Genomic DNA, 12,355 nt, shown 5'->3' with positions numbered 1-12,355 from the left:
GCACATCTGGGTCTCCTCCACACCTCATCACATGAATTGGTACCAGAGTTGCCTGGGAGAATAGGGTAATCCAGTTTCCTTCTAGAATCTCACACCTAAACTGAAACAAATCTCCTCCACCCCATTCTTGAATGTCTTATCCCACATACCCATCTCCCCACTGCCTCCCAACTGCTATGTTTTTCTTTCCACAATCCCCCAAGCCAGAAGGGATAAACTTTCACTTACTTCTGTAGAGGAAGAAAGATTTCTTTTCTCATTCTTCACCAGGTTCATAGCTGAGGCACCTATAAGAAAAGCCTCATTAACAAAAAAAAAAAAGCATACATGTTTATTTAATATAAGTTTTATGTGACACAAGGGCCTTAAGAAATGAAGACCCAGAGAAACGGAAACTTGTATATTTTTACGCTTGGGTTTGTTGAAGATGGACAGTCATGGGGAAGTATGATTGGACAAAGGAGGTATGACCTAATGGGAATAAACTTGGAGGAACTTAGTAAGGCAGGTTTGTTTGTTCAGATTCTTCTGTGTCCCTGTGTCTTCAGAGATAAGGATGTTCCTTTCTTCTGGGTGTAGGGAGGGTACCACCTGAATGAGGATGTTATGACCTGCTTTAGGGAAGAAGGATCCAAGAAAGTCAGAGAGCGCCCTTCCTGGGTTTTATGAGCTGCTTCAGGGGAGAGGGGAAAGAGTAAGGTGAGGGAGACATTCCACTTCTGCAGTTTTCTCAAATGGCAGGCTGCCATATTTTGATGTTCCTGGGCCCCATCACTTCCCTTTCCTCTCTTACTGAGACTTGGCTGTTGCCACTTTCTCTTCCTCCTTCCAGGTTCTTAGCTCATGGCTAAGTCTTACGAATAAGTAGAATTCAGGGGAGAAAAAGATGACAAGAGCTAAATTTGGATCTTTCCCATAAATATGAAACTCATTATCCTGAGAAAAAAGATCTCTCCCAAATTCTCAGAAAGCCCCCTTAAAAACAGGCAAGGGATTATTTCAGGGTGTCCTTGTAAAAGTCAGCACAGATGGCATTCGAATTTGTACATCACTGGGATGCATATCTATAGCAACAAGGTGTGCAACACTTGTAATTCCCTAGACTTTGACCACAGGAGAATAGGATGTGACTGTTATGCTAATGATCTCATTAATATCATGAATACAATTAACAAATGAAGTCAATTATCACTGGCAAGCATTTACTACAAAGAGATAAGTTGCTGTGCTCCAGCCACACAAGTAACTATTTTGCTGCGTTTGTCCGGAAGCTCTCTTTTCATCTTTGCTCATTTATTACCACTAAATGTATAAATGCCTGGGAATGTGGACTCAGCTCATTACTTATATATATTACCTTGATTATAATTTGACCTCATGTACACATCAGTTTGAAGAACCCTACAAAATACCACTTCTATTTATAACACAGCCTCATCTGCCAAGCCTACAGGAGAAAGCCTAATTGGAAAGAATAAAAGGTTACCTTTGCGTGTAAACTGCACATTCATTTAGTCATCAATTTTATTTCTTCCTAATTATCAGTGGTTGTGCATCTCCCAGTAGCTTGGATATAGTTGGTTTTCCTTCCAATAATTCCTGAAACCCTAATGATCAGATCAGTCGTTGGGAAGTGTGCTCTCAATGTGCAGTTTATTGGGGTTGTCAAAAATTAATTTCAGGATTCAAACTTAAACTGCCATAAGACTGTGGTTCTGAGGCCAAATGCCTATTTTTATGTGACTCTTTCACTATCTATATCATAAGAACTGCATGTTCTTTGTAGTTTAAAACAAAATAATGTTCTTACCAGAAGTCCCGCAATTAAATATTGTTGCAGGCAGCTTTTCTTGCTGCCCATCCATAAGAAGCGAAACAGTTCTCAGACGTGGATTTTTAAACTATTTGAAGAAATGGATGAAGCTGACCTCTACTGAGAGCCATCTCGGTTCCCAGCCTGCAGCATGCACAGCTGCCTCGCTCTCTCCTTCTGCCCACCTCAGCTTGCCTCCCCATCCCTGAGTCTCCCTCGTATTAATTAGTCATTTTATGCTGCCCTAACAAAGTACCACAGACTGGTGGCTTAAACCAGGGGTCCCCCAATCCCTAGGGCCACACACCGGTACCAGTCCCTGCATGGCCTGTTAGGAACAGGGCCACACAGCAGGAGGTGAGCTGCAGGCAAGTAAGCTAAGCTTCATCTGTATTTGCAGCCACTCACCACTGCTTGAATTATCAGCTGAGCCCCGCCACCTGTCAGACCAGCAGCAGCATTAGATCCTCATAGGAGTGTAAACCCTATGGTAAATTGTGCATGCAAGGGATCTAGGTTGTGCATTTCTTATGAGAATCTAATGCCTGATGATCTGTCACTGTCTCTCATCACCCCCAGATGGGACCATCTAGTTGCAAGAAAACAAGCTCAGGGCTCCCACTGATTCTACATTATGGTGAGCTGTATAAGTATTTCATTATGTATTACAATGTAATAATAATAGAAATAAAGTACCCAATAAATATAATGTGCATGAATCATCCCAAAACCATCTCACCCCCTCCCGGAGTCCGTGGAAATGCTCTCTTCCACAAAACTGGTCCCTGGTGTCAAAAAAGTTGGGGACTGCTGGCTTAAACAACAGACATTTATTTTCTCACAGTTCTGGAGGCTAAAAGCCCAAGATCAGCCTGCCAGCCCGACTGGGTTCTGGTGAGGTCTCTGTTTCTGGCTTGCAGATGTCTGCCTTCCCGCGGTGCCCTTACATGGTGAGAGAGAGCTCTGGTATCTCTTCCTTTTCTTCTAAGAGCACCCGTTCTCCTGGGGCAGGCTCCAGCCTTATGACCCCATTTAACCTTCATTACCTCCTTTAAGGCCCTATCTCCAGTATAGCCCACATGAAGTGTTAGGGCTCCAACATATGAATTTAGGGATGGGATACAGTTTATAGCACGCCTGGCCCTGGCACACTGATGCTCTTATTCACCATGACACACCATCTTTTCATGAAAAAAAAGTTTTGAGGAAGCTGTGCTGGGAGAGTGGCTGGTGAGTAGCAGGGCTCCCCCAGTTCACAGGCTATGTCCTTTTTGCAATGTGCCTCCTAATATCGCTTTGTCAGGTGGACCCTTTGCAGAGGCCAAGGCAGAAATTTCTCAGGGACGTTGTGGGGGTTGAAAGAGTAGGGAAAGCGTTGTTTTGCCAGAAGTGTCTGTGATTTTCTGAGCAAAGGGTGGCTCTGATTAGGAAAGGTGGGGTAAACTGAAAACATGGACAAAACATGGACTCCTAAGGGGCTGGCCTTAAGAGGGGACTGTCACCTGCATCATGGGATCTGAGGAACACTGAAAATGTTCAAAATACCTCACTCCTTGGCCTGGTGCTGACACTAAAATTTCACCACTAGAGGGACAGTCCATCAGATTAAGGAAAAGAGGATCCATGTAGTTGTCAGCTAATAGAAAATGGAGGGAGGAGAACAAAACATTGCTTGTCATTTTCTTCCTAGACTGTAAAAGCCGAAGGGAAAGAAGAAGCATTTTGCTCACTTTTGAACTCCCACCACACTTAGTACGGTTCCCTGAGTAAAAGCGGGTGCTCAGTATATCTTGAGTGACCTCAGAGGATTTCGGTTCCTTTTGCATTCACATGCCAAGTGCTGAGTAAAACCTATTAACTTTACTGTTATTTATGTCACCAAATATATTTGTCCATTTCATTTTCATCGCTTGAACCAAACTGGGCATGGATGCCATGCAAGGCCAAGCATTAAAACAGCCCCAGAACAGTCACATTTATACACTCAGTTCTTTCTAGTCTTCTCCCCCCACTTTGTGAATATTTTAAATAATGGAATACAAGCTATTTTCTATTTAGTGTTGCTATAACTAGAAATTATTCTGGGCTACAGTAAAAGCACGACTGATGTGTGATTCACTTTGCAAATAAATTTACTGTTTAGCCTTTTAGCCATGGATTCATTTACTGTATTTTCAGATTGTTTTTATATGAAACAGCTAAATGCTCTGCTTTCTTCACTTTGTAGTATTGGAGGTGTTTCCATTCTGAAACTATATCTCTTAACTAGACAAGTCGATTAGAGAAATGAGCAAGCTAACAGGGTCAAAAGAAGGTCTTGCCCTGAAGGCACAGACGAAGTGTTCAGCTGATGGAGAGGTAAGGAAGAAAGAGAAAGTTACAGGCCATAGGCAGGGCAAGGCAGAGTCTGGTTATTTGTACCTCATACACGCCTAACCTGTGGACTCTTCTCTAAATACTGATGTAATTGTTTCTTGAACTAGCAAGGGCTCATCTGGTTGCAAGAAAAGGATAGAATCCCCTTAAATTAGCTCAGAAAAGGGGCTCTGTTCAAGGACACATCTCTTGTGGAATCCATGGAAGTGCAGGGGGAAAAAAAAAATGGGACAAACAGGACTCGGAGGACAAATTAGGGCTTGTCTGGGATTCTCTGCACCAGAAGCTCCCAGACATTCACATCAGCTACACAATTAAGGTGTCTGGGCTCTTAACTCCCCGTCTCTGTGACTTGGTCCCTTGCTATTCAAAGTGTGACCCTGGGACCAGCAGCCTTGGCATCACCCAGAAACTAATTAGAAATGCAGAGTCTCAGATTCTACCCCTGCGCTATTGAATCAAGATCTTTATTTTATCAAAGCTCCCAGTAATAGGCTAGCCACTTGGCAGCAGACTTGCCACCACTGTGGCAAGAGGCTAGTCCTGATCGAATTCTGGGGAGATAAATGAACCAAGGTCATGGGCATAAAGAATAGTTAGGCATTGCAGACAAACTGCCCTACTGTATATGTTAAGTGTGTTTTGAGCTAAATTAAACCTGTATCCATTCTGAGTGTTTAATTTCCCAGAGTCTACACTCTGTACCCATTGGTACCATCTTGATGCACATCTCTTGAAATTAAGCATCCTTGTTTCTCAGATGACTAGAAATGTCAACTGTCATTAGCAGAGTGAACGTTTGGTCCTTTATAAACACTGTTGTCACACCAAAAAAAAACGAATGTAGTGCATATATACAAGAAAAGCAAAAAGCAACCTCTTTATAATTCTTACCAGTTCAGTGATAAAGTAATGATCTCTCATGACCTCCTTTCTTCTCTAAAATCTGAATCTCTCCAAAGCAGCATCTTCACTGATGCTTTAATCCCAGGTGGTGGTTTCCATACCTGGAGGTATAGAACAGAGCTGTATGTCATTTTCTCCTCAAGATTTAAATTTAACTTGAGAAGGCAAGCCTGTGGGTAGCTAATTAATAGATTTTTTTTTTTTAACCAATTGCAGGTACCTGGCACTATTCTGATTAAATTTCCAAGCCGATTAAAAAAGAGTCCAAAAGATTGGCAAGCATTGTTTCCTGCCTTGAGGAGCACAGAACTGGCTGGGGAAGCCCCCAAGCAAACTTCTGAGTTCAGAGACATGCCAAAAAAGAGAGGAAGGTGGTAAGCACAGGGTCAGAAACAAAATCGGCACAGTTTCTCTCTCTTTCCCTCTCTCACCTCATATAACAAGCACCAATCTTTCTGTGCTCTAGTTTTCAGCACACAGAAATTTCTGGTTCTTATCTACCAGCATCCAGAAATACAGAAACCACTCCAGTATCTCAGATGCGGGATTTCCACTGCAGCCCATTTAGTGTGTGCTCCGCATTTCACACATATTAAATGGACCCTGTTTCTCAGGGCTACCCGGCCTGAACCCTGCCCTGGGCTCCTGAGGCGCCTGCCCTAACCACACTCTCCTTGTTAAAAGAGACATTGGCCACTCCCCTTTGTTAAGGATATTCAGATGCTACCACTTGGTAGAGAAATTAGGACCTAAGAGAGGCTCCGTCTTTGATGTCATTTTACAAATACATAAATACAAGGAAATAGAGGGAAGGAAAACTTCAAGGAAAAATGTATTAAAACAGTGCCTAGAACAGCATCCTTAGGCAGATGCCTTTTCAAACCAGGTAGTTCTGGTGAACGTTTCCAATATGTGCCAAGAGGTGGGTACTTGATCCAATTGAGCCAATCATAAAGTCTCATGCTTTGGTCACTGTGATTGGCCCAGGAATAAACATGTGACCCCCCATACAGCCAATCAGAATTCTCCTCTGGTCTTTTCAAACTCGAGCTTAGGAGAGAGGACGTTTCCTCTCTAGTTTCGGAACTGTAAATGTGGGAGGCTGGAGCAGCTACGGCTCCAGCCACCTGAGAAGCCAATGTGAGCAGATAAGCTGATGCTCAGAGAAGCCAAGACCAGCAGGAACAGAATTCCTCATAATGTTCAAGTCCCTGGTTCCAGTTGTCCCTAATGTTGACACCACCCCTCCCTTCTAGTTCCATTAACCAGTAAATCCTCTTTTCCGCGTTCTCTAGTTCAGTTTCTTTCACTTGCCACCAGGGGACCGCTAGCAATTATTTCCAGTCACTCTCTTGCTGCGATAGCTGCCCTCAGCAAACCCCTCTTTTTAAAATAGAAATGCCTCCTCAGGGCGTCTACCACAACCTCTGCTGTCTCAGAGCTGGCCTTCGCTGCCGCCGCCCCCACCACTGCCCCCGCAGCCATCGCCACCGCTTTCACCACCACCGTCACCTCCGCCGCTGCCTCCTAGGGGCCCTCCTCCTTCACCGCCCCCTTCGCCACCTCTACACGTTCAAGGCCTTCTGTCGTGAAGAAGCAGCTATGGTCGGTCTCCCTTGCGGGCCCGGGGCAGAGCCATGGCGGACCGCGGCGGCGGCGGGGGAATGGGCGCGGTGGGCGGTGGCGGAGCCGGCCAGGCCTCTGCCGGGGCAGCGACTGGTGCTACTGGGGACAGCAGGGGCGGTGGCCCAGTCAACCCGGCCTCGCTGCCTCCCGGCGACCCGCTGCTCATCGCTCTCATCGTGGAACAGCTCAAGAGACAGGGCTTTTTGACAGCTTCCGCCGGGACTGCCTGGCCGACGTGGACACCAAGCCAGCTTACCAAAACCTGAGGCAGAAAGTGGATAATTTTGTGTCAACACATCTGGACAAGCAGGAATGGAATCCTACAATGAAGAAAAACCAATTGCGAAATGGTCTGAGGCAGAGTGTGGTTCAGTCAGGGATGTTGGAAGCTGGGGTAGACAGGATTATTTCTCAGGTGGTGGATCCAAAACTTAACCACATCATCAGGCCACAAATAGAACGAGCAATTCATGAGTTCCTGGCGGCCCAGAAAAAAGCAGCTGTGCCAGCACCCCTGCCAGAGCCCGAAGGCCAGGACCCTCCAGCTCCATCTCAGGACACTTCCTAAGAATATGCCTGACACCTTTTGAAAGCTAATTTCTGGTGAAGAAGTGGATTCGGTTGTGTAAGAGTGCAACTTCAGACCGAAGATAGGCCAAGGTCGTCACTGATCTCAAGATTCAACCTTGACCATGGGCAGTGACCAGATTGAAAGGGGAGCAAGTTCGGCAGTGGGAAAGTTGACCGTGTCGCCCCCTGCATTGTGCTGCCATTTGGCCAGACTGCCCAAGGGCATGACACCAAGTAGACACTACACAGAGGAACACTACAGCAATCCAGGGTTGTCCTGAAACAGACTTTTATACTTGAACATGGAGACTGCGAGTGGACTTGAGGGTTTGTACTGTGGAATAAACGGAAGCTACAGTGAGAACATAGCCAGTCCCAAAGACAATTTCAAAGAACAATGACAGAAAGTTTAGCTGGGAGTAGTCTTTGACAGTGTTTATTTGATACTGTCTCTCAGAGTTTGCAAACCAGATTGTACAAGTCATTAGCATCAGATAGCTTTAAAGTTGTGACCTTCTTGTACATGAATCTTCTAGCCAGTTTCTTTTCCTTTGTAGTAGGTAATGAGACATGAAATCCTAGAATGTGTGAGAAGTTCAGACATTAGACATAAGGAAACTCGTTTGCAGGCTCTCTGTCCAGGGCTGCTTCCTGTCCTGGAGGGGCCAGTGAGTCTCAGGTATGTTTATTTTATCCTCACATTTGTGTTTTTTTAGAAAAGTGAATGATCAATAAATGGCTTATCTTTCATAATAAAATCATTTGATTTGATACTCTTAAAAAAAAAAAAAAAGAAAGAAATGCCTCCTCAGAAGCCAGAGGAGTTGCTAGAGTAAAGAGATCCATACCATGATGCAGTCAGAAGATCTGGACAGCTACAAAGAGCAGGAAAGGGGAACTAGAAACAACTGGCAAATATTTTATGTCAGGATCAAATTGCCATTTTTACACAAATCTTTGTTATTAATGGAATATAGTATTCCTGGATTCTTCTCGCTGTAAGGATTGCACACACCACACTCACATCTGTGTGTGGAACAAGCCAGAGGGTGACCTACACTCACTATAGAAAGCGTTCAGTAGGCCCTTGCCAATGCAGAAGACAGCAGACTGAACTAGACATCAAAGACTATGTGATCTGGCCCAGCGCGGTGGCTCATGCCTGTAATCCCAGCACTTTGGGAGGCCAAGGCAGGCGGATCACGAGATCAGGAGTTCTAGACCAGCCTGACCATGCAAACTGCTACCCCAAGGCCTTTGGACATGCTATCGCTTCTGCCTAGAAGGATCTCTGCTTATTGCCTCCCACCCACAAATTAATCTCACTCTTCCTGAAGACTTCAATCAATTATTTTTTTCACAGAGGACTTTGTTAATGCCCATGACTGCATCAATTCTCCTGACTATATACACTCATTTCACCATGCACCTCTCCTCTAGAGGATTTAACATGGATCACAATTGTAATTATATTTTGTCTGCTTCCCCTGGTGAACTTTAAGCTTGCCATTGTATCCTCATCATCTTTCACAGAACCTAATATATAGTTCAGTAAATATTTGTTGGATAGATAAGCATATTTAGGTTAAGGGTAAAATGATAAAACAAAGAAACTCAACAATAATTCAAAGATTGAAAAAAGATAGCTTGTTATTTACCTAAAAATTAGTGGTGAGCAATTCCATGTCAGTGGGTGGCTTTGCTCCACATAGTCATTCAGAGACCCATGGTATGAGTCATTCAGAGACCCAAAGGTTGAGTTGATAAATTCCAGCCAGTAGAGAGGAGAAAGAGAGCATGAAGATGCATATCGGGTGTATAAAGTCCCAGCATTGCAAGAAGCACAAATCACTTATCACATTCCACATGACAACACCTAACTACAAGGGAAACTGAAAAACATAGGATAGCTTGGCAGCCATATGCCAACTACAATTTTGTTATTACAGAAAAGAAAAACATAAGTCATGGACAGTTAATAGTGCCCACCACAGAGTGAATTAATCAATGGATGAATATGGTCCTCCCAGCTTCCACATACCAAGCACTATTTGCCCCTCTCCTCTGGCTGTCTGCTAAGTCCACCAAAATCAACAATGGGACACCCAATGCCCAACATCCTAAGTCAGTTGCCTCCTTATGTGGCCAAGGCAGTTGATACCAGTGCTGCTGAACCTGTTGACTTATATTCCCAAGGCCCCAAGGAAGAGCAACTGAAGCACTCTTTCCTTTTCCTCTTTCTTGCATTGCAATTCCTCTCTCTGTGGGATTCAGGGATAGGTCTATGGTGGCTGGGCTGGAAGGCAAGTCAAGTGATGGTACTGAACTATTCTCAAAGTTGACCAGCCCTGGAACATTAGACCATTATCCTGGCACCAACTTCTTGAGCAGAGAGTCTCTTTGCTCAGGTTAAGTTCTTTCTCAAAAGGTTTGTTGGTCTTCCATGCAAAGACTGTTAGGGAAATTACCTGACAGGCAGGCTCTTCTGACTACCCAGGCATGCTTGAATTAAAGGCCTTCACAGAGATATTTCTCAGATTACAACCTTGATGATATAGGATAAAGAAAATGTCTTCAAATTGATTCATTTATAAAACATTTTTAGATTATCAAAAATCACGGAGTTGTTATCAAACCAGAAAAACTGTTATATGCTGTTCCAGTTGCTACTGCTGCATAGCAAACACCCTAAAACTCAATGGTATAGAACAGCCATTTTATTATGCTTACAGAATCTGTGGGTCAAAAATTTGAACAGAGCACAGAGGGAGGGCTTGTCTTTGCCCTCTGAGAGCTGTGTATTCAAGGAGGAAGCCTCAAAGACTGAGGGTTACTCAACAGCTGAGGAGTGGAATCATCTGGCGTGTTCACATGTCTGTTGGTTGATGCTGGTGGTGGAAAGCGAGAGAAAGCGAGAAATTCACACAAAGAAAGAAAGCTCGCAAAGTGTTAGCAACTGATGAATGTAGAAGGTCAAGTTTATATATATGTTTATTGTTTTGTTATTTCAACTTTTCTGCTGATTTGAAATATTTGAAAAAGTTGAGAGAACAATTTTAAAATAAACGACTATAGAAGACGAAAACAAAATTGCTTTAGTGACTACATCTTATGAGCCTGCTGGTTAGATGTATAGGTTACAGTCATTAAAACAAAAGGTGATGATGGCCCAGACTAAGGTGGTAGGAGTGGGAGCAAATGTAGAATCTAGATTTGAGAGAGAAATTTCTAACTGGAAACAAAAAGGTGTGGCTGATTGGATATGGGTGTGAGGGAGGGAGGAGTGAGGGCTGTCACTGTGATATTCAAGGAGAGGATGAGAGATAAACTCTATTTGAACACGAAGAGTTCAGGTTCCTAGGAGACATCCGGGCAGAGATGGCCAGAGGGCAGACTGAACCATGGGCAAGAGGTCAGCGCTGAACTTACAAAGACTTAGGAGTTAACAGAAGCTGAAGCTTGTACATGCATGAGCTCAGACAGAAAAAGTAAGAAGTAAAGTGGAAGGAGGAGAAGACAAGGACAGGCTGTTTGAGGTGTCATAGGAAATTGATATCCAGGATGAAGCACTCAGTGTTAATCCCACACTCCATGCTGTCTTCTGGTATAATTCATTCCTGGGCAAATTCCATTCCTCATTAACATTTTTTTCTTTCCTTGGGTTGTGTTTTATTATTTTAGTTTTATTATGCTGGTACAAACGCCAAGTACTTCTCCTAATAAATGGCCTTTTTCATCTGTTATATCACCCAAATGAATCCAAGCACTTATAATTAGCAAGGTTTACATAACAGGTATAATTTCTTGATAATAAAGTCCAACCATTATCATTGATTTTTCTTAATGGAACATTTTGTTTTTGAAATAAACAGCAGACATTAACCAAATATATCTGGATAGCAATAATACTCAACTCTGATCATAACCTGTTTGCTACTCTCTTGAAACTAATCATAATTCTAGAACAAAATAAAAACATTAGAAGATTAATAAAAGCTATTTTATCAGACAAGGCTCATTCTTCTTTAGCGCTATATTTATCTCACAAGGGAAAATTACTTTATTACATGGGTAGCAATGCATTTATGACAAGGCACTTGAAAAATTAGTCTGATGTTCATTTTGAGATTCCATTTCTTAGTAGTCATAGGCCATGCAGTCATCAGAAATACTTTTAAAAAGAAAAAACTACCACATGCTTTTAAGTGCTTTGTTTCCAATAATAAAAGGACTGGCAGGTATATATATTAGAGTTTAGACTGTCGGTATTTGGTTTATGTTAAATCATAAATGAAATTCAATACTATGGCCATACCAGATCTAAATATAGTCATGCTCTTCATAACAATGTTTTGGTCAGTGATAGACTGCATATATGACGGTGGTCCCCTAAGATCATACCATGCTTTTACTGTACCATTTCTATGTTTAAATATGTTTAGATACACAAATACATCATGTTATAATTGCCTACAGTATTGAGTACAGTAATATGCTGTACAGGTTTGTAGCCTAGGAACAATAGATCATAGCATAGGTGTGTAGAAGGCTACACCATCTAGGTCTCTGTAAGCACACTCTGTGATATTCACACAATGACAAAATCACTTATTGACATTTTTCTCAGAATGTATCCCTGTCATTAAGCAACACATGACTGTAGTTAGACAAAAGAGAGGGTTTTTCAATTATTCAGTAATTTGATATAGTCAAGCAAATAATTCCAAGGAATCGGGGGGGGAAATGCCCCTTCTGCCTAAGCTACTCTAATTGGCAACACTTAGAAGATCCATGGGTGAATCACTGGCCTTGTTACCTCTGTGTCCCTGGCTTACCCCAACAGCTAGCTCAGAACTGTAGGGTTCTGCAAAGTATCTGCCCCACCCCAATCCCACCTCAAAACAAGTATCATATTTCCAGGAGTACCTGGCTGGCAGAGATTGCTGATCATGTTTCATTCTCCTATTTCCAGATATAACCTGGAGCAGCTGCCAAGCCAGGGAAACCCATTGCCCACTCCATTTGCAGTTAGGTAGAGACATATAACTCCTTTCCACTGTGAAG

The 12,355-nt window shown here is 43.0% G+C and overlaps 1 long non-coding RNA gene and 1 pseudogene across 2 annotated transcripts; one reads left to right on the top strand and one right to left on the bottom strand.

The window, feature by feature from the left end:
* Positions 1-5,081: 5,081 nt before the first annotated feature.
* Positions 5,082-5,747, bottom strand: LOC112634097. Its single transcript, XR_003121732.1, has 3 exons — positions 5,527-5,747; positions 5,316-5,429; positions 5,082-5,196 (listed from the first exon to the last, which is right to left on the bottom strand). It is a non-coding gene; the product is annotated as an uncharacterized LOC112634097 (long non-coding RNA).
* A 985-nt stretch (positions 5,748-6,732) lies between these two features.
* On the top strand, positions 6,733-8,049 carry LOC112634550 (annotated as a pseudogene). The gene has a single exon (XR_003121788.1). The product of XR_003121788.1 is annotated as a biorientation of chromosomes in cell division protein 1 pseudogene (transcript).
* Positions 8,050-12,355: the final 4,306 nt, after the last annotated feature.

This window comes from Theropithecus gelada, chromosome 11 (genome assembly GCF_003255815.1).
Source record: "Theropithecus gelada isolate Dixy chromosome 11, Tgel_1.0, whole genome shotgun sequence".
NCBI classification, from domain to species: Eukaryota; Metazoa; Chordata; class Mammalia; order Primates; family Cercopithecidae; genus Theropithecus; species Theropithecus gelada.
This window is presented reverse-complemented; position numbering and strand designations above follow the sequence as displayed.